The sequence below is a fragment of the Diceros bicornis genome, chromosome 33 (assembly GCF_020826845.1).
Source record: "Diceros bicornis minor isolate mBicDic1 chromosome 33, mDicBic1.mat.cur, whole genome shotgun sequence".
Classification (NCBI taxonomy): domain Eukaryota; kingdom Metazoa; phylum Chordata; class Mammalia; order Perissodactyla; family Rhinocerotidae; genus Diceros; species Diceros bicornis.
Genome location: NC_080772.1, coordinates 15,723,621 through 15,750,335, shown reverse-complemented (window position 1 = coordinate 15,750,335; position 26,715 = coordinate 15,723,621). Strand labels below are relative to the sequence as shown.

The 26,715-nt window shown below is 37.1% G+C and overlaps 1 protein-coding gene and 1 pseudogene across 3 annotated transcripts in view; both read right to left on the bottom strand.

Annotated features, from left to right (window-relative positions):
- The window catches only part of LOC131396603 (bridging integrator 2-like), a 66,250-nt pseudogene extending 64,655 nt beyond the window's left edge, over positions 1-1,595 (bottom strand).
- The window catches only part of NKAIN3 (sodium/potassium transporting ATPase interacting 3), a 605,922-nt gene that overhangs the window by 104,344 nt on the left and 474,863 nt on the right, over positions 1-26,715 (bottom strand). The window lies entirely within an intron of this gene.

The window sequence follows — 26,715 nt, the reverse complement described above, 5'->3', positions numbered from 1 at the left end:
CTTTCTAGGGCTGCTGTAACAAAGTACCACAAATTGAACAGATGAAACAAGAGAAATTTATTGTCTCATGGTTCTGGAGGCTACAAGTCCAAGATCAAGGTGCCTGCAGGGCCGTGCTCCCTCTGAAGGTGCTAGGGAAGGATCTGTTTCGGGCCTCTCTCCTACCTTCTGGTAGTTCCTCGGCTTGTGGCAACGTAACTCCATTCTCCACACAATGTTCTTCTTGTGTATATGTTTGTCTCCAAATTTCCCTTTTTTATAATGACAATAGCCATGTGGTGTTAGAGGCCCATGCTACTTCAATCCCACCTCATCTTAACTATATCTGCACCAGTCTATTTCCAAATAAGGTCACATTCTGAGCTACTGGAAGTTAAGACTTTGACTCATGAAGTTTTGGATGATACAATTCAACCCTAACACTATGGTTTCTTTAACTTGTAGAGACATTGTTACTCATTTTTAAATTTTTTAATTCATTTCTTTATTCATTTATTCATTCAGCCAATATTTATTGAAAGCTCACCTCATGTCAAACACTCTGCCCAGCATTAGAAGAAACAAACAAGGCAGTGAGAGCTGAAGGAACTCCTGTCTTCCAGGAGACACAGGTGAACAACAGAAGAGCACTCATTTTTGATCTTTCATTATAAGTTTAAAAAGGATGACCCATTTTTCCCAAGACTGTTTTAACTGATCATGGTCTCCTGGATTTTGATATAACTGTTTCTTTAACTTACATGTCCACAAATTTCCTAAAAGTGCTCGTTACTAAATTTACCTGTGACCAATGAATCTATTATACTGATTTCCACCATTTGTTATCTGTAAACTGTATTTTCCTGAACTTTGGGTAGACAAGAAGGCTCATTTATTTACGTTTTAAGGCCTGTAAAATCCATTTCCTATGCTATTGCTTAGCTATAAAAGTGATTTTTGATAAAGAAAGAACTGTGAGAAAGACTTTTAAGCCTTCAGAGGAGGAATCCTTCTCTGAAACAAAACATTCTGCCTTTTCCAGAGAATAAATGAAAGAGTGAGTCAAATGAAAAATAGAGAAGAAACAATAGGTAGAAGATATTTTCATCCAACTCCTGTTACATCACAGCGGAGCTTTCAGTCTCTAAACAAACTGCATTGGAGAGCGCTCCATTCTCTCTTTAAACAATCTCAAGTGACCTTACGAAATCTACTCTTCCTTTGCAGGGAGGACCAGCACGGCAGGGTGGAGGTGCTGATGGACTGCTTTCAGAATGACAGCCCCTCTAGAGTAACGCCTTTAAATTCTTAAGTTCAATGCACGTTCGCGCAAACACGCACATGTGAAATAAGAACTAGTTCTCATCATAAAAATTATGCTACCTTTCTACTAAATTGAATTCCACAGTGCCCGGTAATGTGTGCATACTTGTTCTTCCGCACAGTACAAGATAGGCTGGGACTGGGGCCCCTGGCTCAACTGATCCTTTGAGATTTAAGTGGAAAGAGAAAATATCCTCTGCAAAGCCAGATCTCTGGATACATTTAGGCACCATTGGCTTACCTATGAGGAATTTAGACTGGCTACCTGCAACTGGAGAAGCGCTGAGCGTCATGTGTATTTGCTCAGTGCAATCATCTAGTCAAACTCAGCGGCTTTGTCCACTCTGCGGAGACTGCAGGCGGTATGTGTCGTCCAGTGCTGACTTTAAAATCACCAGTAACAGCTAACCTGGTGGGCCTCAAACTAAAGGTAGAGAATTAAAGGCAGTCATGTTGTTGCCCAAACCAACATACTTTTTGAATTGGTCTTTGAAAAGAGAAGATTTGCGGATGTGGTTATAACATTGATTTTCTGGGCCTAAGGATGTTTTAGGTGACTAATAGTCACATGGGATAGAGTGACAAACATACACTGAACATAGGTTTTAACATTCACAATATTCCAGGCTACCGCCTATGTTATCAAATTAAATTAAAAAATATGAAGCATTATTAAGTTGTTAACTCCCTTTTGATTGTATTTTAGAGATGAAAAATATTAAGACTTAGAGAAATTAAGCTGAAAGTTCTACAGCTAGTGAATTCTGGAACTGAGATCCAAACTTAAGACCACCTGATACTAAAGTGGGCAGGCAGCTTTTCCACTCTATGACACTGCTTTAAAAATCTTGGTTTACAGGACTTTTCAGCATGAGGTCCACAGGCACTCAAGGAATTTGTCTATGAGTTCAAGGATCCATGAACATGGTGAGAAAAAACTACACCTTTCTTTCACTAACTTCTAGCTGAATTTTAGCATTTTGCTCAATTATAAATATGAGCAGCAAACAGACGTATTAGCTTGTTTTGTTTGTTTGTACACTTACGAGGGAGGGAAAGAATAGGGTTAAGATTTGAATAGTGAACAAGGAAAAGCAAAAGGGAGACCTCCTTGGTGATAGGAATCCAGGTTTTACGTATTTGTAGCCTCTAAATAAGCGGTACTCATGCAGGTCTGAGAATCAGAATTACCTTTAGAGTTTGTTAAATATACAAATTCCTGGACCTCGCTCTTCCAGAAATTTTGAGACGACCAGTCTTGAGGTAAACTCTGGTCATCTGTGCCATGACAGACACACAGAAGGTACACAGTAAGTGCTCTGAAGGGGAAGGAGGGAGGGAGGGAGGGAGGGACGGATTGATGTGGATGGATGGATGGATGGATGGATGGATGGATGGATGGATGGAAGGAAGGATGGATGAATAATTGAATGAATGAACTAGAAGGAAAACAGACAGTAAAAGAAGAAGCAGGAGCCAAGAGAGAGTGAGACTACTGCCCTCACAATAAGCATTGTGCTCTCGAGGTCACACTGCTTTTCACCATCTCTCCCCCTAACAGTCCCTGTGTTGGGGACCTACTCTGCAGTTCCACCAAGTTAGACACTGCTTTAATGCTGGAAAGACAAATTATATACAGTATCTTAGGGATGGAGGCAACTGTCAGAAAATCTCCCATTACTGGCAACCTTCCCTCAAATAAATAAAAAATGTGGGAGATGAAGAGAAAAGAAACTGAGGCTGGGAGGAGGGTTGAGATTGAAGAGACCCCCAGTTCTCCTGCCTACCACCTTTCTCTTCCCAACTCCTCACCTCAAGAGACACTTGAATAGATGTAAGAGCAGTATTTTAGGTAGACTTGGTGGCGGAGGGGGCTATAGATTTTCCCGAGAGTAGCTTCAGGGTTGAAGACTATTTTCTAAGTACTGTTACCAAGTTCCGCTTTTGTCTGATGACATTTTATTAACGGCATTTATTAGTGACAGTTGAATGGATTTTTCTTGTACTTACACACCACATAGGAAGCAAAAAAGGAATTTTCTATGATGTTTTCTCATGCCCTATTAGATATTTATTGGAGCCGGACTAGAATCTACCCATGTTAAAAATAATCACCTCATTATGAGGCCATTTATTGCTATTCAAGCCACCTTACTTCCTACAGAGAAATAACACGCTATGTGTGCAAAGGCTCCTAATGGTGGCAAAAAAAGACTTAAGAGATAATAAGAAGAGGGAGCAAAGCTATTGCCAGCACTGCGGCTCACTTGTTTTCCTAGTAGCTACTGGCATTGTAAGAGAGGCTTTTTACCAGAAAGCAGACATTCAAGTATGTCTAATATGGGTAGGTATAAAAGCAATGACTGTCAACTATTACTTATATCCTCGAAAGGATTTAGTTAATAAAACAGGGCATCATGCTGTTGCTTCTTAATTAGGGATTTTTTCCCTCCCTTGAGCTCAAACTCCAGCAATGATAGGAATTTTTTAACCCAGAAATGTCAGGATTGATAAGGATTATGAATATTCTCGGTAATGATATTAAAGACATTCTTAGAGCTGAGAAAGAAATGTTAGATTAGGTCCACTCAGACCTCCAGAACTGACTCAAAGGCTTTCACCCTGACCTTGCTGGGGCAAATGAGCAGTGCTGGTCTGGTTCTCTAGGCCTGCCTGCCACACCCTCCTCTGAGGGAAGGGGCCACACCCACGCCTCCTGCCACTAAGTAGCCATGCTGCTCACACAGTCGTAGATAATTGACCTGCCGGTAGGTAGTGGACCCAAAGAGACAGCCAGTTTATAAACTGGCCTGTGACCTGGAGCCTAACACCAGAAGATAAGCTGGGTCAATGAGATTCATCCTCTCAGCATTTCAAAACAGGTGTGTACACTCTCAGTTGATGGAGAAAGCTGAGGCCAGAGACTTATAATTTGGAGAAGGGCTGGGGGTGCTTTGTTTATAGTAAGTTGAAAGCATGAAGGAGCGGAAACTATGAATAAGCCAATGAAGTCAACAGATATAGAAGGAAGAGTGGAATAGATCTACAGAAAGAACAGCGATGCCATGGCAAGGGCAGAGTGGGGGTCGTGTCTATTTACTTTCCATGGTGTTCAAGTCCAGTTCCTGTTCTTGGAGTCCCGGGAGAGCTATTTTTGTTCCTCCTCAGTGAACTATCCTTTACCTGAAAAACATTAAGGGCACCTCTCTTCTTCTCAAGCAAATGTGTCAGGTTAGACAAACTCACTTCCAAATGCCAAGTTGAAGGCTCCACAGATGAATTTTGGAAGTTTGAATCTCTGAAATTCCAATATTTGACTCTTCATCTACAAAAATGTCAATCTAATGTGGTTCAACCTGATATTGTGCCCTCTGTGCACCATCTTGGGCAGGCACAGAATAGGGAGCCCAGCATGTTTTGGCCCCTCACCTTCCACCATTTTTCCCATTGAATCTTAAGCTTAGCTAAGTCATTTTACTTCCCTACACCATGCTGTCTCATGTGTCCATAAAATCATTTATGTTCTTCCCTCTGACTAGAATAATATTCCCTAGCTTTTCTATCTGTAAATCCCTATGCATCTTCCAAGACTTATTTCAAGTGCCAGCTGATCTGTGAAACTTGCCCAGATTTCAACCAGATTTAATAGTTTCCTTTTTCATTCCAGTCTTCCTTGATATCTAGTCCTCTAACTTTATGTTAGCACGTACTACACTAAACTACTCCACACGTTAAAATTCAGTCTAAAAGGCCATGATGTCCCTGAGAGTAAGGATCATGTTTTTTCTTCTTTCCATCTCTGGCACAAGCCAGTACTCAGTAATTGTGTGCTTTAATTAACCTAAGACACGTGGAATTTTAGAAGATGATCCCAAACAACTCAAAAATTCAAAAATCAAAAGGCACTCATCATGTGGTAACATGATGTTTTTCATACTCTGCCTCTTACATGTGAAATGCAATAAGCTTGAAAAAATAGAAATAAACCCCAATATTTTGAAATTTAAAGCACTAGATGCAACTTATATCCAATATTTCTGCTCAAATAATTATTGAACATCCTGCTTGAATTATAGCCAAGAAAATGAATAGGTTTGCCTTTGGAATAATAACTCAATTTCCTTGTAAATGTATCCTTCCTTCCGTTGAGAGTTTGAGAATAGTTTAAATTAATCTGTTAATTGGTTCTGAAATCTATTGAAAATACTGGTTTGGAATGGACTTTATGGGTAAAGTGGAGACATTAATCTTTTTTAAGTAGAGAACTTAGATTTGCATTTCAGAAACCTGTAGAGAATAGCCCAAACAGGGAGAGATTGTAGGCAGGAAGATCAGTTAAGAAACTGTTCAGAGTCTATATTAAGGCAGTGGTTGTGGAGATGAAGAAGGGGAGACGGGGAGAGATATTTAGGAGTACTCACAGTAAAGCCACCAAATTTTCGTATACATAGGTAGACATATTCAATGATATTTACTTTCAAGGCCTTTTGGTAAGGTAATGCTATTAATTTTTATGGAATTTATTTCATGAATATGGGCAATAGTTTTCTCACAGAGAAGCTTTGAATCGTTATATGAGTGAAAGTAAAAAGCTACTTAGAACGAGCTAATTCTCACTCATGTGGAATGGGCTCTTTACCCTGTTAGGAGTTCTCCATTAAGGGAAGATATCAACACATTTTCCACTTTTCCACTGTAATTGCTAGGGTGCTGGAGATATACGGAGAGTACCAAAATCATTCATTTGGATATAGCTTTGTTATATCTATTTTCTAGAAAGTCAGACATTCATATTTTACTCATAAACAACCACAACAAAATAATTGGTATAAATCAAGGTGTATGCAGAATTCATTCTAACAGACCTAGTACAAGTGATATGTCTTAGTCTGCACACTGAGGAATTTTTTTAGCCCTTGAGGTACAGTCAAAGCAAATTCAATAATATTTAAATAACATCGAGGATTATGATGCTCAAAACAACCTGAGCTGTTGGTTAGTACCTTTGAAAAACACTACATAATAACACAATTTAAAATTATAGTTTAAATCGTGGGCTGATTCTCAATTCAATACAAGTGATTTGCAAAAGTATCCACCTAGTTGCTCAGGACAGAAAATTTGGTGTCATCATTGGTTCCTTTCTTTCCTTTTTCTTCCCTACATCCAAACAAACACTAAGATCTATTCATCCTACATTCTAAGTAGTCTTTTCATCCCCACTGCCATGAGGAAGATTGTAAAAATGGCCATGGTACTTTGCAACTCCTCCCATCAAGAGGTGGAATCCATTTCCCCATCCCTTGAGTCTGTTTTGGTTTGGTTTTGTGACTCCCTTCGACGAATGGAATGCTGCAGAAGTAGAGTTTGAGGAATTCCCAGACTAGGACTCAAGGGAGACCTTGCAGCTCTGGCTAGCATGCTCTTGGAACCATGTGACTGTCATGAGAAGAGGCTCCATTAATCCTCCCAATAACATAATTACTTAGGAGGTAGGTACTACTATTATCCCCACTTTAAAGATGGGGAATCTAGAGCATGGAGAGGCTAAGTAACTTGGCTGAAGTTACAGAGCTAATCTTTGGTCTTCTAGGCTAATCATTGCCTGGGATTCAAACCTAGGCATTCTGACTCCAGAGCACTCTTCACCACCACACACTTAGGTAGAGATAAATGATCTGGTTAACCAGGGACAGGTAGCATCTTGCTATTAGTGACAGGAGTATGCACTAATAGTATAATAGTAAATATTTGGTAATATTTATCAGAGTTGCAATTACTTGTTCAAAACTATGTCTTTCTCAATAGCCTGTAAGTGTAGTGAAAGCAGGACCCTGTCTGTCTTATTCTCCGGGTATCCCCAGTGCCTGGAAAGTACCAGAACTAAAGCAGATGTTTAAGAGAGAATTATTATTTCCCTTTCAGAATTGCTGTATTAAAAATCTCAGCCTTCAAATTTATAAGTAGCCTCTGAGCTTTCACTTCAACTGATAACAAAAGTCTATGTACTGTTCACCCCCCTCCCCCAACACACACATGGAGACAATGAGCCCATTGTTCACTGCCTATTGGTACTCATCATCACACCAACACAGCAAGAGAAACACATGGTGTATTGATGTGCAATTTTGAGAAGTATCATAACTTTTTAAAACAAGAGGATGGTAGTATATGTTCATTGTTTTTCTCTTTGTTCTAGTTGCAAAGGAAGTTCATAATTATCATTTTTAGTTATTGTAGATTTTCTCAGCCAGCAGATTTTGATCTCTTTCTCTACTTTCTTCTCTTATTTTTTATTATTTTCGTTGTTTTATCAATAGCTATTTTTGGTCTTTTTATTTTCCTGCTTTTATTAGATATCTAAATCTTTTGGGGAGTAGACAGGCTGTGAAAAGATCTGCAAAACCACAAGTGATATATTTTTGATTTTTGTTTATTAGCCACATACAGCATATAGAATTGGAAATGGAATATGTTTATTGCTTAAGTGATGCCATATCTTTCAAAGAAAGTACCAGTTTATTTCCTCCAAGCCACAGCGAGGGATTAACATTATGTAATGTACACAGATACAGAATCATCTCAGGCAAAGCTTTTTATTTCTCCCCCTTCTTTCTCCTTTTGTTCTTGTATTCAGTCTATTCCTAAGGGATTGATCCTATTCCCAACCATTCAAGGTTAAACCTGCTAATCCTTGGGTTCCACATTGTCCCGCTTCAGGTCGAGGTAGAGAGCAGCTGTGGATTTGATAGCTCACCCACTGAAGCATATACTCACAATTGCCCTCCGGGAGCGTGTCTCTGACGACTGCATTCAGAGTGTTCACATGTGCCAAGCGCCATCTACTCTTTAACATATTAAGAAGTAACCAAATCATCGGGGTTTCACACTTCACTGTCACCCTACAGGTTACAGAACTTTCTCAAAGGGTAAAAGCTTATGCTTCTTTCTTCAGTTCAGCAATAAATATTTATAGGATTACCAGCCCATTGTAAACGGGATAACCAAATGCATTCTAATGCAAAACTGCTGGCTGCTTATCTAGCTGTTTGACAGAATGCAATTACACGACCAATTCTCTTTTTGTGCCCTTCTGCTACTGCTCCCCAGATCACCCAGGATGGATCCTCTGTAGGTGTTTTTCACAACTTTTCCAAGCATTTGCTTGGAAAACATGTCAGCTATCTCATAAGTACTGGGATAGACACTATTCTGTTAATCTTCTATGAAAATGATGGTTTTTACTACAACAAAAAATTTCATTTTAAATCATCTGTAGCTAATTATGTCTTTGTTTTCAGTAAGAGGCAGTGCCTTCGATGATCTATGTATAATAATATTATACGTAATGCCTATCATTTATGTAGCACTTTTCTCAGAGGAGTTCCATACACTTTGTGAATCTTAAGCTAATTTACCTTTATGGGCACACTGGTGGTTGCGACACCATTATTATCAGCTAAAATTTATCAAATGCATATTATGTGCCAATGACTGTACTTAGTTCCTTACATATATAGTCTCCAAGCCTTGCAATAACCCAGTAAAAAAGGCACCATTACTGAACTTACTTTATAGATGAAGGAATGGAACTTCTGAATGTTTAACCAGATATAGTAGAGTTAGAATTCCAATCCAAGTATGTCTGTCTTTAGCCCTGATGAAAAACTGATATGATAAGAGTTGAATTGATTCCCATGGGATCCAGTAGCAAAGATTATGTATCTTTGTAATTCAACATGCACATCCTTCTATGAATAGATGAGTAGTGAAGCAGAACTTGGCCACTCTCTGTGATCGTATCTGACAGCACCCACCCTGGGAAGCAGGTGGCAATCTCTCAGGAGTATTGAGATGAGGCAAGGTTTTACTGCAAAGTCCTAATCACTTCCAAGCTGCCGTTCCCCCAGTATACAAAAATGGAGAATACTTTAAAAAAAAATGTTATTTCGGGTGGGATAAAAACAATTCAGTACTATATTATTAAATGTGATTCTTTTTTTTTAATTGAGGTTATGTTGGTGTATAACATTATATAAATTTCAGGTTTATGTCATTATATTTCGACTTCTGTATAGACTACATTATGTTCACCACCAAAAGTCTAGTTGCCATCTGTCACCATACACGTGTCCCCATTTAACCCTTTTGCCCTCCCCTCATCCCTTTCTCCTCTGGTAACCACCAATCTATTCTCTCTATCTATGTGTTTGTTTTGTTGTTGTTTTTTTTTTAAATCAACAACACAATAAATGTGATTATTGTTAATTATTTATTCATTCCACAAACATTTATTTATAATATGGAGTTTTAATTATGATTTTCATATGTCTAGTGTAAGTAGCTCTGCAAAATTATCCGAATTTGTAGCATGTATCTCCATTCTTTGTGTGCACATTTGGAAGGACTAAACTTTCTCTAGGGAGTTCGGGAGCACTTGAGTTCAACCATTTTCTCTTTGTTGGGGGTGTGGAGGTGGGGATGAGAGAGGCAGCCTGCACGCCTGCGGGGAGCATGCATTGTCTGCTCTCTGCCACTTATTTCAGCACTGGCCCCAGAGGGAGGCTTGACTGTCCAGCTGTGAGGGTGCCTAATTTGGGAGCAGGGATTAGAAAGCCCATTTAGTTGCCTATCTAAAGCCATGTTCTTCAATTGGATTTATGAGGAATAAAGCTCATATTCTGATTTCCATTCATCTGTTTCCTGAGCCCTTTTCCTGCTTGATTTTAAATTCAAAAAGAAAAGAGAGGAGTGATATATTGTCTCTTAAAAATTCTCTAAAAAGATGATAATAACTCTATTGACTGCAGTATTAATTTTAGCAGAATAAAAAAGCAGGAAAAGACTGGATTTTTGGATTTTGCATTCCTGGGATAAATCCCCGTTGGTCATTGTATATGATACTTTTTAAAAAAATTACTATATTGAGATATAATTCACATAGCATACAATTTACCCATTTAAAGTATACAACTTAGTGATTTTTAGTATATTCACAGAGCTGTACAACTATCACCATGATCTAATTTTAGAATATTCACATCATTCTAAAAAGAAACCTTATAAGTCACTTCCCATTTTTCCTTCTCTTCTCTTCCCCAGCCTTAAGTGACCACTAATCTACTTTCTGTCCCTGTAGATTTATCTGTTATGGACATTTCATATAAATGGAATCACATAATGTATGATGTTTTGTGACTAGCTTCTTTAACTTAGCATAATGTTTTTGAGGTTCATCCATGTTGTAACATGTGTCAATACTTCATTCCTTTTTATTGCTGAATAATATTTCATTGTATGGAATTCATCAGTTGTTGGATATTATGGTTGTTTCTACTTTTTGGCTATTATAAGTAAACTGTTATGAACGTTTGTGTACAAGTTTTTGTGTGGATGTGTATTCTCATTTTTCTTGGGTATATACCTAGAAGGGACATTGTTAGTTTATGTGGAAACTCTGCATTTAATCTTATGAGGAACCATTGGGCTATTTTTCCAAATCAACTGCACCATTTTACATCTCTACTAGTAGTATATAAGTGTTCCAATTTCTCCACATCTTCACCAATGTTCGTTATTGTCTGTCTTTTTTATTTTAGACATATTAATAGGTGTGAAGTAAATATATCATTGTGTTTTCATGTGAAAATAATACTTTTTTATATGTTGCTGGATTCAGCATGGCAATCTCTGATTAAGGATTCATATGTCTATATTCACAAGAGATATTGGTCTGTAGTTTTCTTTCCTTGTGCTGTCTTTGTGTGGTTTTGCTGTGTTAGTAATAGACTAATAAAAGGAGTTGGGAAGTGTTCCCTCCTGTTCTATTTTCTGAAAGAGTTTGTGAATGATTTGTATTATATATTTTTAAAATATTTGATAGAATTCACCAGTGAAGCTATCTGGGCTTAAGCCTTTCTTTGTTGGGTAATTTTTAATTACTAATTCATTTTATTTATTTCCTCTTGGTTGTTCTTTTCAGATTTTATACCTCTTCTTGAGTCAGTTTTGGTAATATGTCCATTTTATGTAAGTTATCTAAATTGTTTCCATAAAGTTATTCATGGTATTCTCTTATAATCCTTCCATTCTCTGTAAGGTCAGTGGAGACGTCTCTTCTTTCATTTCTGATTTTGGTAATTTATGCTTTCTTTCATTTTTCTCCTGGTCAATCTAGCTAAAAGATTATCAATTTTGCAGATCTTTTCAAAGTACCAACCTTTGGTTATATTGATTCTCTCTATTGTTTTTCAATTTTTATTTCATTATTTATGCTTTTAGCTTTTTTTTTTTTTTTTTTTTGTGAGGACGATCAGCCCTGAGCTAACATCCATGCTAATCCTCCTCTTTTTTGCTGAGGAAGACCGGCTCTGAGCTAATGTCTATTGCCAATCCTCCTCCTTTTTTTGTTCCCAAAGCCCCAGTAGATAGTTGTATGTCACAGTTGCACATCCTTCTAGTTGCTGTATGTGGGACGCGGCTTCAGCATGCCTGGAGAAGCAGTGCATCGGTGCGCACCCGGGATCCGAACCCGGGCCACCAGTAGCGGAGCGCGTGCACTTAACTGCTAAGCCACGGGGCCGGCCCATGCTTTAATCTTTTTTATTGCCTTATTTTTGCTTGCTTTGGGGTAGTTTGCTTTTCCTTTTCTAGTTTTTTAAGGTGAACACAGATTATTTATTTGAAAATGTTCTTCATTTCTGATGTGTCCATTTATAGCAATAAATCTTTTAAGTAACTGTTGGCTATGTCCCATAAATTTTGATACATTATGTTTTTGTTTCCATTCAGTTCAATTTTCATATGGTCAGAGAACATACTTTGAATAATTCCAATTCTTTTAAATTTGAGACTTGTTTTATGGCCTAGCACACAGCCCATCTTGAAAATGTTCTATGTGCTCTTGAAAAGAATGTGTGTTCTGATGTTAGGTGGAGTGTTCTATAAATGCTAGTTAGGTCAAGTTGATTGTTAGTGTTGTGCAGGTCTTCTAGATCCTTGCTGATTCTCTGCTCATTTGTTTAACAATTAATTTTGAGCAGGGTATTGAAATATCCAACTACATTTTAAAATTTTCTATTTAACCTTTTAATTCTTTCTGTTTTTACATATGTCTTTTGGGTTCTGTTGTTAGATGTGTATATATTGTCTTGATGTGTTGATCCTTTTATCATTATGAAATCCCCTCATCTCTAATTATATTTCTTTTATGAAAGTCTATTTTTTTCTGATATTAATTAACAGCTCTATTGTTACTTTTTGGATGGAATATCTTTTTCTGTCTTATTACTTTCAACTAATTCGTATCTTTTAATCTCAAGTGTGCCCCTTGTAGTCAGCATACAGTTGGATCTTCCTCTTTTTTTAAAAAACATTAATCTATGCTGACAGTCTCTGCCTTTTGATTAGAGTGTTTGTCTATTCACATTTATTATAATTATTCACATGGTGGATTTGCATCTGCAATATTTCCATTTCTTTTCCATATGTGTCATGTCTTTTTTCCTCCTTATGACCTTCTTTTGTATTAAACAAATATTTTGTTTATTGTTCTTATTGTACTATTTAAATTCCTCTGTTGACTTTTTAACTATATTTTATAAGTAATTTTCTTTTCGTAGTTCTTTTAAGGACTACAATATGCATCTTTACTTATCACAGTGTAATTAACCATCAGGCTAATTTGGTTCAATTCTGGTAAACTATAGAAACTTTGCTCTAACATAGCTCTATTTCCCCTTTTCCGCTAATATTGTCACATATATTACATGTACAGATATTAGAAACCTATCAATACAGTGTAATAATTATTGTTTTATACAATCTTATATCTTTTAAATAAATTAGGAGAAGAAATTCATCCAGGCAGTCTTTTATACTTACCCATATATTTACCATTTCTGGTGCTCTTCATTTCTTCCTTTTAATTTAAGTTATTGTTTAGTGCTATTTTCTTTCAGCCTGAAGAATTTTCTTTAGTATTTCTTGTAAGGCATGTCTGCTAGCAACAAATTTCGCAGTCTTTGTTTATCTGGGAATGGCTGTATTTCATTTTTCACCTTCAGTTTGTTGGAAATAGAATTCTTGGTTGACATTTTCTTTTCTTTCAGCACTTTAAATACATTATTTCATTGTCCTCTAGCCTCCATTGCTTCTGATGAAAAGTCAGCTGTTAATTTTTACTGTGATTTCTTCATATGTGATGAGTTGTTTTTCTTTCACTCCTTTCAAGACATTCTCTTTGTCTTTAACTTTCAACAGTTTGGCTACGATGCATCTAGGTGTGGATCTCATGTTGATCATTTATCCTACTTGGAGTTTGCTCAGCTTCTTGGATCTGTAGATCAATTTTTTCACTAAATTTGAGAAGTTGTGGGTCACCATTTCTTAAAAAAATTTTTTTCTGCCACTTTTTCTCTCATCTCTTCTTCTAGGACCTCAATTACATTTATGTTATTGTGTTGTTATCTTGTCCTCAGATCTCTGAGGTTCTGTCCACTTTTTCTTCAGTTTTCCCCCTCTGTTCATCAGATTGGATAATTTCTGTTTCTCTTTCTTCAAGTTTAATGATTCTGTCTTCTGTCATTGCAAATCTGTGATTGAATCCATTTAGTGAAATTTTCATTTCAGTTATTATAATTTTCAATTATTGAATATCCTTTTGGTTCTTTTTATAATTTCTATTTCCTTGTTGAGATTTCTTACTGTTGAGTCATTGCCATTATATTTTCCTTTAATAATTTAAGCATGACTTCCTTTAAATTTGAACATTTTTATAATTAGTGATTTGAAGTCTTTGCTAAATACAACATCTGAGCCCACTCAAAGACCATTTGTGTTGACTATTTTTTCCCCATGGAGTATGAGTCACACTTTCCTGTTTCTTTACAGGTCTCATTTTCTTTTCTGAAAACTGAACATTTTAGATAACATATAATAGCAGCTCTGGATTCTGCTTTTTTTCACCTGTGAGTTGTTGCTTTGTTTTAAAATAATTTGTCTGGGCTTAATTTTGGTATGTGGCTGCTAAGGCCTCCGTTTAGTTTTGTTTTAAATCCTATTTTATTTTTTATCCTTGGATCTTAGAGGTCACCACTATGTTTGCATAGCCTGGTAGTTGGTCAATGATTGATTAAAGGTTTGGTTAAACATCTAATGCCAGTAAATCTTCTACCCTCTGCTGATGCATCTATGTGTGGGTAGTAAAGTAAGTACATTCAAAATTTAGGTAATTTTCAATCTTCCCTAGCTTTTACTTTCTTCTGTGCCCTCCAGGTCTTTTTTTCATATAAGTGCAGTCACCCCATCAACTAGGGATACTTTGAGAGCCAGTGCCCCCTCTCCCTACTTTCTGCTGCACATGTGCAGTCTCTCAGTTTTATATAATATAAAATAATCATAGGAGTGACATCTCATCGTTTTTGCCGTATATTGTAACGTATCATGGGATGGACATCTCATTATCTTTGCCATATTCTGTTGGTTAGATACAAGTCCCAGGTGTTGCCCACACTCAAGGGGAGGGGATTATGCAAGGGCATACATACTAGAAGGAGAGAATTATTGGGGGTCACCTTAGGATCCATCTATCACATACAGAAAGGTCATTGGGGATCGCAGTGCTTAACAACTCTGTGGTGGGAGTTGGAAAGATATAAATTAGGAGAATATTCAGAGGATGACTGGATTTCTAAACTGTTTAGATGAATCATCTAAACTCTTTTAATTTGCTAGGCTAGCGACAATGAGACTTTAGAAATTTTGGATTTGATGACATTGACAATGCTCATTGCACTGGGGTAAGAGAGGCACTGTTGGATGCTGAAGGTGATTATCTTTAAGCTGAAGGAAGCAGTACAATAACTTGTTGAAGGAACAATGAGATGAGATGGAAGTTCTGACATTTTAGATCATCTCTATAGAACCTTGTTAGGATGGGACTCTTTTGAGTAACTCTTTTGGAAAAATTAGCTTGTCAATTAGTTGATGAAAAAAATATATTTTTTTCATATAGAATTAACTGGGTTGAATGAATTGAATTAACTGAATGTTTTGGGCATCAGGTAGACAGAATTTCAATCTGTGGCTGTTGAGAGGAATTGAACAAGACAAATATGGGATTTGAAAGGGCAGTGAAGTGTCTTAGCTTTATTGATATTTTGAATTAGATTCATCACCACACAATTTATTACCTCTTAAGTTACATGTCTGGAAATCAGGGCATAATAATGTGTCCTGGATACTCTAATTAGTCCCTGGAGTTAATTTTTGAACTTGTTTTATTTAACTTCATTAGGAAATTTATTTGCAATAAAAAGCTTTCCCTAGACAAGAAAAATTTCTATTTGATCACTAGACCAAAATGTGGACTCTAGGTGTTAGTGATGAAATCTAAGTTGAAACAATGAGAAATGAAAAAAGAGTTAATTTTGGACAGATAGATGTGTTTTTCTTTTCAAGAGTGTCAATATCCTAAAATAAAAGGAATTCCAATTAAAAACAGTTAGTTTATCATGTATGCCCACAACTTTGCAATGAAAATACTTTGAATATGTTAAAATCACAGACAATAATAATGTCTTAAACAATGACTTTTTATCGTGAAAGATTTCAATTCTATTTGATCATAAAAATAGGCATCAAGAACTTGAAATCTTTGTGACATACTTAAGTAGCGATCTGTGGCATTCTACCTATTTATTTTGATTTCTAAATTTAAAAAGGGAATTAAATTTCTTGGCATTTCTTTAAGAAGGCTAATGACCAAGAAGCCCATCTCAACTATTGTTACAACCAGTCTGCCTTATAAGGCCTCGGTTGAAGCAGGATATTTTGGAACAGACTGCTGTATGCCGAAACTGGACTCAGAACTGCCATTCCCTTTTGACATCTGTCCTCTTCTTAACCCAAAGTCCATGTTCCTTTCCCATGATAGAACTCAGGGAAGGCGAAAGCATCCCTGATGGATGACCTTAACTTCTGCTTCTCTCCACGTCACACCTGGTGGGGCAGAGAGAGCTTGTTAGTTCTCAGGCAGAAGACTATACATTGCCTGTAGCTTCACAAGAAGGAGATAGTGCCAGGTTTTGCATTGAGCATAAAAAAGACCGTGGCTAGTAAACCTGCAACTGTTTCTAATGCAAATACAGCATCTTGTCAGCAAAGCACTAGTCAAAAATGTCCGTGATGTCCTATTTGATAAGATTGTGAGAGATGAGTTGGATGGTAATTTTCTAGTAACAACCCAGAAGAGCTGGATGTGAATGAAGAGTAGATACTCTTGATACTGAGAAGGCAGAACAGGTGCCAATAGATGGAGGTTCCACAGCAGTGGATTTTGGATCTACAGACAAAAAATCATTTTTGACACTTACAGCAGTCCATTAACGGATGGGGCTGCCTAGAGGAGTAATGAGCTGCATGTTCAAGAAGAGGCTGCATCATCATTTGTCAAGGATGCCACTGAGTAGCACTGTCTAGTAGAAATATAATGTGAACAACACGTGTGATGTTAAATTGTCTTGTAGCCGCATTAAAAAAGAAACAGGTGAAATTAATTTAAATAATATATTCGATTTGACCAACATATACAAAGTATTTTTATTTCAACATATAAACAATATAGAAAAATTATCAATGAAATATTTTATATTCTTTTTTATGTACTAAGTCTTCAAAATTCAGTGTGTATTTTACACGTACATCACATCTTAGTTTGGACCTGCCACATTTTGTCTGCCCTATGATAACATGTGGCTGTCACACTGGATAGCACAGCTGTAGATGGTGTGTGGTAGATGGCTTCATAGATCCCTTTCAGTGAAAAATTCTGAGGTCCTAACTAGGTACAAATTAAACACTCAGAAGTTAAGAGACTGTTGAGGCACTCAAAAAATTTATTACAAAATGGTATTGGTAACAGAAACTCTCTTCAAATGATTTAAGCAAAAAAAAGAGAGTTTATTGACTTATGTAATTGAAAATTCCAAGGGTAGGACTGGTTTGGGTGTGACTCAGTCCAGGACTCCATCTGCCTGTCTCCCTCTGTCTTGTATGTCTCTCTTTTTTACAGCTGTTTCCTCTCGGGTAAGCCCTCTCCATGAGGTGGCCACCTGCATCTGCAAAGGCAAGCCCTCCTAATTCAGTAGCCTTAGAGGGAAGCATTTATATTTTCTAAAAGTTAAGAATGGAGGAGCTGAGTCTCAGGGATCAGCTTACCTCACATGATTATCCTTGAACCAATCATGGGTCCTGGGGAAGGAATATGATGATTGACAATTCCTGGTCTCGTGTTTAACCCTGGAGCTGGAGGGTAGTGGGGTTACCTCTGCGGCAACCAGAGCCCACCTTCACCACATACAGAGGGGAAGAGCAGATGTGTGGTTCTCTAAAAAGCAATTGAGATCCTGTTATCAAAAGTCGGGATGTGGAAGCTGGCAGGCAAATATCTTTGCCCGCTCTTCCTTGCTGTAGCATGTGCTGTTGATCCTCTGCTCGCTATTGCCTTGGCCCACCTGTGAGATAACGGAAGCCATCGCTTCCCAATACACTGACCTCAGTTATTCTTGGTTGAAGAGATTTAGCTGGCCCCAATATAACTTGCTCAGGCCCTGTTCAGGACATCCTGGAATGCTAGGGATTTAACTTTCCTAGAGCAGTGCTCAACCAAAGAGGATGGGAACACACACAGAATTGAGGAGGAGGGTCCCCAGGGGCTTAAGCCTTGTGCTTACAGTGATAACTTGCTCAACAACCCTCTTTTTATCAGCTTTCCTCACTCCTTTCCCACTGTGCTTCCTGGGATCACCTCCTAAATCAACTATTTGCACTCACGTCCTTGTTTTAGCATCTGGTTCAGGGAACCTAGAACACTTCTCACCTCTGGATTTCGAAGAGGATTTTAAATGTCTGTTACATCTAACTGGAAGCCAATTCTGAAGGCAATCTCTGTTAGAAGATCAGAACACATGCTTTTAACCATGTGTCATTTGGAGCCAGAGTACTTGGTTTCAAATCTCAATTCTGCCATGTGTTGGCTACATGACCTTGGGAAGCTGTATAGTATTTTCTTGCCTTACTTTCCTTATAGGTAAAATGGGGGTAATAATAGAATTGTTAAGAAGATTAAATGAGTTAATATTTATAAACTGCTTAGAATGATACCTGCACTAACAGTTATTGGAAAATTATTCTTTTCTCTTTTTGTCTATATTATTCTCATCATGAACAATCATCAGTCTAAGACCATGTCAACATATCTTATATCTGTTACATTGAGATAGAGAATCTACTTAGTTTAGTGCTAGGCCAAAAGTAGATGCTCAATTAACATTTGTTCTTGATAATAACTATGGCAATAAAACAAACAATGAAGATTCAAGTCATTTGCAATAAAACAAGTAATGAAGATTCAAGTCATTTGCAATGAAACAAACAATGAAGATTCAAGTCATTTGCAAAGTAGTATTGAAACAGTTCAGAAAGAAATATTTGGCCTAACTTGGTTTTCTTAGTTCATTCAGGCTGCCACAACAAAATATAATAGACTGGGTAGCTAATAAACAACAGAAATTTATTTCTCAGGGTTCTGGAGGCTGGAAAGTGCAAGATTAAGGTGCCGGCATGGTCGGGGGAGGGTGGCCTTCCTGGTTCACAGCTGACACATTTTTGCTGTGTCCTCACATGGTGGAAGGGACTAGGGATCTCCCTAAATCCTCTTTTATAAGGGCACTAATCCCATTTATGATGGCTGCACCCTCACAGCTCAAGCATCTCCCAAAGGCCCCACCTCCTACTACAACCATCTTTAGAGGTTAGGATTTCAGCAGGAATTTTGGAGGGGACAGAAGCATTCAGATTATAGCACTGTGAATTTTAATTGTATTTTCCAAGTGTATTCCAGAAATGATAATGACATAATATTAGTTGAATGCTAATGCTAATCCTGTAGAAACAAATCATGTATTGAAGTGGAATATAAAATACTGAGTTTAATATAATTGATGAAATAATTTCACTTAATGGCAATTAAATATATAGATATATATATCTATATAACTATAACTCTCTATATATGGTCATATATATAGTTATAGATTAACAATTTAACTTCTTGTCATATGAAAGTTGTGGAATTTTTATTAACTCCTCCTTTCTTACAGTGTAGCTCCTATACAAATATAAATCCTGACTGTTGAGAAGAAGATCAAAAAAGGAAATCAAAAGATCAAAATTGAATATATCACGTTTACTCCAGGAAAGACAGAATCGGATGAGAGCACATTTCTGGATTAGAGGCAGGTGAATTGGGCATAGACAGGGTGTTTCCATCAATCTGAAAGTTATAGAGGCTAAAGGAAATACTGACAGTTGAGAAGGAATTCTAGGTTACCAGATTGAAATCTTTCTATAAATTGAACCCCCATTATCTCATTCCCCTCTTTGTTTTTCATGCAGTCCCAGAACCTGGCATAGTTTCATGTTCACATGTAACCACAGAAAGGTCTTCCAAAGCCCCACCTGAAAGAATTATCTAGTACTTTTTATTTTCAGTCTGATGATTCACTCCATTAACAGGAATGATTCGGGATAGAATTTGTTTCCTCTGTTCAGTACATATGGGACACAGAAATCTCACAATTTGAAGCTTTTGACTTACACGAAATTATGAAACAGATTAACAAAATTTACAAATTGACTCTTTAGAACTCTAATATCCTTCCAAAGCATGTACTAAAAGATACATTTATATCAATATTACCTTTTATTTTATGTATTGACAAAGTATCCTCAATAAGCACAGTGGTTTTGGGTACATCAGAAGCATTTTGATGCCCTCTCCTCAATCACTGACCACAGGACCCTGGACAAGATATTTATTTTATGTCCCAGTTTCTTCACATGTAAATTGGAGATAATAAAGCCTACCTTGCATTACTCTTGCAAAGATTACACAAGATAACACTTCAAAGAAAGATGCCAGGCACATAGTATACACCCAGTAAATGACAGCAATGATTTTTTATTTTTATTATCATTGGTTTTAAAATCCTTTACAGCCAAGCCTTACAGCACAGTTTTCTATTTATTGGGATTAGTTTAGCTGATTAATTAAAAGCTGTTGTGTATCCTAAAGATTTTAATTGTTCATGTTTCATTGTCTGCACGACTTCCTGATTATCTTTGCTACTAAGTAACAATTATGCATTGCAAATATATGCTTGAATTTTATATGTCAATTTTAAATGAAAGAGCTATTTACATTAATCACTTTAAACAAAGTGCACCACTTTCCTGTAGCTTTCTTGCATCAATCTTACTTTTAGTCAAAAGTGAATAGCTAATACTGTACTAATTTCTTTAAAGCATTATGAAATGACTATCAATTTTAAACCAATAGAATGACAGGATTTTCCAACTGAGAAGGCAAACCTTCTACTTCAGGTTGATGTTTCTTTTAGGCTGACTGTGTAAGTTTTGTGATATATCTGGAAATATTTCTTTAATTATTAAAACTGTTTTTAAATAATCTATGTTTGATTGATACTATTTTATATGTTGAGAAGAGATAAAAGCTACCAGTGGAGCAAAATCCCTGGACTCTATCATCTCAGTACCTAGCAGCATCCTCTACCCCACTCCTCAGATCCGGACCCTAAGCCCCATCCTTATTTCTTCCTTTTCCTCACATGCCACTTCCTCTCCTCCTGCAAGAACTATTCTCTAGACATTTCTGTCTCTACTTCTACCACCCAAGTCCAAGCCACCGTCTTCTCTCATGTGGTCTACTCGAATTTATTTTCTTCTACTCTTTTTCTCCTTCAATCCATTCTCCAAGCAGCTCCAGAGTTGCTTTCCTAAATGTAGATCATGCCATGCTCCTGGTTGAAACACAGTACCATCTTTCCAGTGTCTTACAATCCAACTCAAATTCTGTACTAAATCTTCTTTTAACCTCTACCTACTTCTCTGATTTCATCTTTCATTGCTCTCTCCCTTATTCCCTAAGCTCTAGCCATTTGAATCTTTCTGTTTCCTCTGGAATATTCTTAGCCCCACTCTAAATGACTTCATTTGTATATCAGCTCAAATGCCACTTCCTAAGAGACATCTTTTCTGGCTACTCTGATGAGTACTGACTAAACCAATTTGATCATTTATAATCAAGTCCTTTTTTGAGTAGCTATTTAGAGGAAGTCAAGGGATAAAGTTTTTCTCTCACACAACCCTGCTACCAGAAATCAAGCACGTCCCAGTATTAACTCTGCCACATACATACCAATATTTATTAGCAAATAGCACAAAACTAGTCGCAAAACCTGTTCTGCAAGCTCAGAGAAGTCCCAGCTCTCTGTCCTTTTGGGCATCTGACAAGCTGCTTCTGACAATATTCTAGTAGCAAGATGCAGTCATACTTAGAGTCTGAGTCAGGCAACAGAATCTGCAAGTTTCTGAACAAAGGGCTGGTAGGAACCCAAACTCTAGAGCCCCATTCCAGAGCGTGGAGAGCGGGCTCACCAGATTCACATGCTCTGTGCCTGCAAAGCATCCAGGAGTGCCTGAAGAATATTTCTAGCCAATTCGCTTAGCTTGAGAACCATTCATTTCATCAGTAAAACAGCATTTCTAATATCAAGTATGCAATAAAACACTTTCTGGTATTGATCAAATAAAAGATGCCAAAGGCTTTTAGAAGCTGTCTCTGACATGTAGGCTTTTGTTTAGAGTCTTTCCAATGTGAACTAGCCTCCTGATTAGGATACTAGAAGTGTGAACCCATCATGACAGAACCCATCATGACAGACCCACCTCTAGCCCCTCTCCCCAGTATGTGTAGTAAAGTTAACACACATATATAGCACATTGTTTATATGCTGTACTATTTTAAAGTAAATTATAGAGAGCATAACACACCCTAAGTCACTCCTTCACAGCACAGTTTTATTTCCTTCAGATGACTTTTGAGTCTCTACAATGAGCTTGCTTAGTTTTGCTTACGTATATATAAATGTCTCACAAGCCAGTACTTATGCAACATACATTGAGAGCCTCTTATGTCCAAGGCATGTTGCTAAATTCTTCAGGTAAAAAAAAAAAGCAAAAAAAATTTTTTTTTGTATGTTGGGACAAACTTTCTCGGAGAAAATAAATAGAAAGTAGGCAACAGTAGGAAATAGTCGATATAGAGTGCTAAGCAGTATCTGACATTGCCCGTTTGGAGTCAACCATCCCTCCACCCTCATCACCAGGTTCAGAGGCTTCATGCTTCTCAGTACTGGCCAAAGGACCCATTCTTTTACTCTCCTCCTCAAATTAAAATTAAACTCTTTTACAATTTTTTTATTATGTGATAGATTAAATGAAATGACTTAAGTTTACTCTTAATAATCCTCTGTTCATTGTTTCCCTCTTTCTGAATATTACTGCAATTTTACTTGTCACCGAGGCTGAGAACCTGAGTGTTATCTTTAGGATTTTCCTTTCCATTGCTTTCTCATCTAATTAGTGACCAAGTTCTCCAGACTGGGTCCCTCTCCCATATGTCTTTTTGGATTCATTTTCCTCACGCTATTCTAGCCCAAGCTTCATTATCTCTCACCTGCCTGCACGGCTGTCCTCCCAGCTCTAAATCTTATCCTGAACTCAAGCCTACAACTGCTACCTAATTCAACTTCCTTCAGCACATTTCTGATTATGTTACTCCCTTGATGAAGAGCATTCAGCTGGTCTCTACCTTTACTAAATTAAACATCGTTAACATTTAGAAAACTTCAACAGTTAAGACCAATCCCTATGTTTAGATTTCCAGAACAATCCATTCCCCAAATGTTCTATATAATTAAATTTGTAAGGTATTGTACTAATAACTATCTGCAAAAATAAACATTTACATAAAAGCTAAAAATTCAGACAATAATTTTGATACTTTAGTCATAAGCCTGTTATTTTCACTTTTCACCTGATATTTGGCCTGGGGATGTGTCTGACTGCTTGGTAAAGAGAATATAATTTTTAAAAAATCACTTTGAATCTGCATTGTTTTGCAGGCTGTAGAAAAATGAATGTGAGTAACCTTGTCTTTACTAATAATACTAGAGTGCTCGAATTTGAGGAGTCATCTTAGAATCTCCAGGAACCATATTTTAAGTGTAGAATTCCAACAACTTTAATAAAATAAGTGCTATTGTTTAGTTTTGAATACCTTGAAGATAAAAAATAAACCGATGTCAAAAATTCGTGTTAGATTCTTGTAAATTCTTTTGGATACATTGGTCTCTAATTTCCCTTTCCCAGCCAGTCATTGCAATGAGGAGCCTATACTGATTGAAAGAACAAGAGAGGGTAGTTCTTTATCGTGAACAGGTAATTAGCTTTTAAATATATGTATGTACCTAAAACATGTCAAGATCAAGAATGGAGTCCAGACTCATCATGTGTCCAAATCTAAACTCATTTGTTCTCTCTGTCAATCCAGCTCCTTCCCTGAGCTACTCTGTGGATGGAGACTCACTCCTCTGCCCTCCTTAGGCATGCGGGCTGAATGGCACTCTTTTCTTCACCTTCACAGCCACTTGCCAAGTCTTAGTAATGTTTTTTGGATCTATCCACGGATTTCCATTCCCACTGACACTTCATAATTTTTCCTTAAACCAATATTCCCCAAAGTATTTCCTTTAGAAAAGCATTTGTGAATGCAGTATTTTTTTCAATTTAAAAATATTTTTTAAAATTTCACTTTGAAACAATTTCAGATTTACTGAAAATTTGAAAAAATAGTTCAAAGAACTGCTGTATAGCTTTCATCCAGATTCCTCAAATGTTAGCACCTTACATGCCACAGTACAATTATAAAAACCAGGAAATTAATATTGGTACAATACTATTATCTATTCCATAGACTTTATTCAATTTTCAACAACTGTCCCACAAAAGTCTGTTTTTTGGTCCTTTTTCATGTGTTTCATTTAGTTGTCATGTTTCCTCAGTCTCTGATCTAAAAGAGTCCCCCAGCCCTTGTTTTCTATAAGTTTTTTCAGAAGCTTTAAAATGCTAATTTATATAGTGAATCTCCAAGGAGTGGATATAACATGACATCAGTCAAACTTATGTCACCATGGAATCCTTCTTGAGGTCTAATTTGTAGGATAAGTATTCTAAGGACACTCTGGGGCATATGGACCCAGACCGTTATAAGAAAAACCTGATATGTGTTCCTGCTTATCTGATCCATCCTGCACACGCCTATCAGAATAGCCTTCTGAGTTCAGAGTTGTGTATATGTCATTTACCTGCTTATAAATCGAAAATAGTTCTTTACTCCACTTAGGATAAAGGCCCAAAGCCTTAGCTTCGCATTCGAGCCCCTCCATCACCCTTTCTTTCCAACTTAAGCCATTATTTCTGTGCATACACTTTTTGCTCAAGCAAAAGAGAACTACTCACTATTCCCTTGATTCCTTATTTTTATTTCTCTGCTTATGCTGTATCTTCTGTGTGGAAAACATGTGAGAAGAAACCAAAGGTTCTCTCTCTCCCTTTTTTTTTTTTTGTGAGGAAGATCAGCCCTGAGCTAACATCTGTGACAATCCTCCTCTTTATACTGAGGAGGACTGGCCCCGGGCTAACATCTATTGCCAATCCTCCTCCTTTTTTTCCCTTGTTCTCCCCAAAGACCCAGTAGATAGTTGTATGTCGCAGTTGCACATCCTGCTAGTTGCTGTACGGGGGACGTGGCCTCAGCATGGCCTGACAAGCGGTGCGTCGGTGCGCGCCCGGGATCCCAACTCAGGCGCCAGTAGCGGAGCGCGCACACTTAACCGCTAAGCCACGGTGCCAGCCCCCAAAGGTTCTCTTTATTCCAAGATTCAACTGCAGCCACAGAAAATCTGAACCTCGGTGTTCTTTGACCTTGCCTTTGGCCACTTGTAATAAGAATCCATCAAAACCCATATCTGCACCTCTCTTTGGCTGAGGCAATTCTGTCTCCCGGGACTGTGAACTCTAGAAGGAGTTTCTCTGCCCTTTTGTTAGGACAATCAGCCTGCTGCTTGCTTGTGCTCTGCTAAATGCCTCCTTTTTGTACTTTATGACATGCTTTAATATATTGTTTTTATGTATCCAAAGAGGTAATTGCTTTTACTTTCATAATTCTTGATTCTCACTGTGGTGGCATGAATGGAAGCTTCTGCAACCCCACCAGTAACTCATGAGGGATGTCCTTGAAATATTAAAGTTTGGTCCTTAAAAAAAAAGTTCACTTGCAAGAGTGAACTCTTTAGACTAAGGTTAAATATCACAGCTTCCCTGAATGTTACTTCCTGCTGTGAGCCCCAGTGGCACTTAGAAACTTAATTATGGAACCCTCATTTTCTGTCCTGTAATGGCAATTTGATTGCCTGCCTGATCTCCCCTAGTATACGGAAAGATACCATGAGGAGGACCATGTCAAATTCAACTTGTTTGTTTAGTTTGTTCCCATCCTCTTATTCCAAAGGCTTTGAGTAGAGTAGGGGCTTACTGAGGGTTTTTCTGAATGAATGAGAAACTGCCTATTTTCATTTAGAACGAATACAAAAAAATGACATAACAAGATTATCTTTATGGAATTTATACAAAATTTTGTCTTTGAAAGTGAGAGTGTAAATGTTTTTGAATTAATTCTTGTTATTATTAAAGCTACTCTTTTTCAACCTAATAATTATTCCTACCTAGGGCTAAAGATGAAATGTCTGCCAACATCTGAATGACATTAAATTACCCTAAGTAAAGCATCAATAAAATTAACTTTCTTCCTTCTAATATCTCCATAAGCCTACAGTCACAATGTTTGTCTTAATTATTGAACATACTCAGATTTTCTATATCAATGGGTTTTTTTTGTGCTAGATGTGATTTTGAATTAAGCTTTACATTTCTCTCATGAAACTGTATTTAAACATACCAAATGTCATAACTCACTTTTGCATTTAATAATCAATGTTTAACAGATTATTTGAAACTAGTAGGGTAGTAATAATTTATGAAGATCTGCAAACACATCTGAGATAATCATGAGCATCTGGGCCTTGGGAGACTGGATGCTGTTCTTTGGAAATAGTGTAGATTTATGGTTTGAAACATAAACGTCTGTGATAACTAATTAACATACAGAATAAGACCTAATCATACACATGTTATTAAGGAGAATGTTATGGTATAGCAGGAACATAAACTTTAAATGTCCACATGTTTTAAGCTGTTAAAAGCTAGATGCTGTGTATAAGTGATAGATATTAGTATTAGATTTATGTAAGACTGAACATCTACATAAGAGCTGAGCATTGCTATCATTAACCTAGATGTTTCTAAAACATGGCTATATATTTAGATAAAACATATGCTGGATTGCCTAAATTCCACTTAGGTTTTTATCAG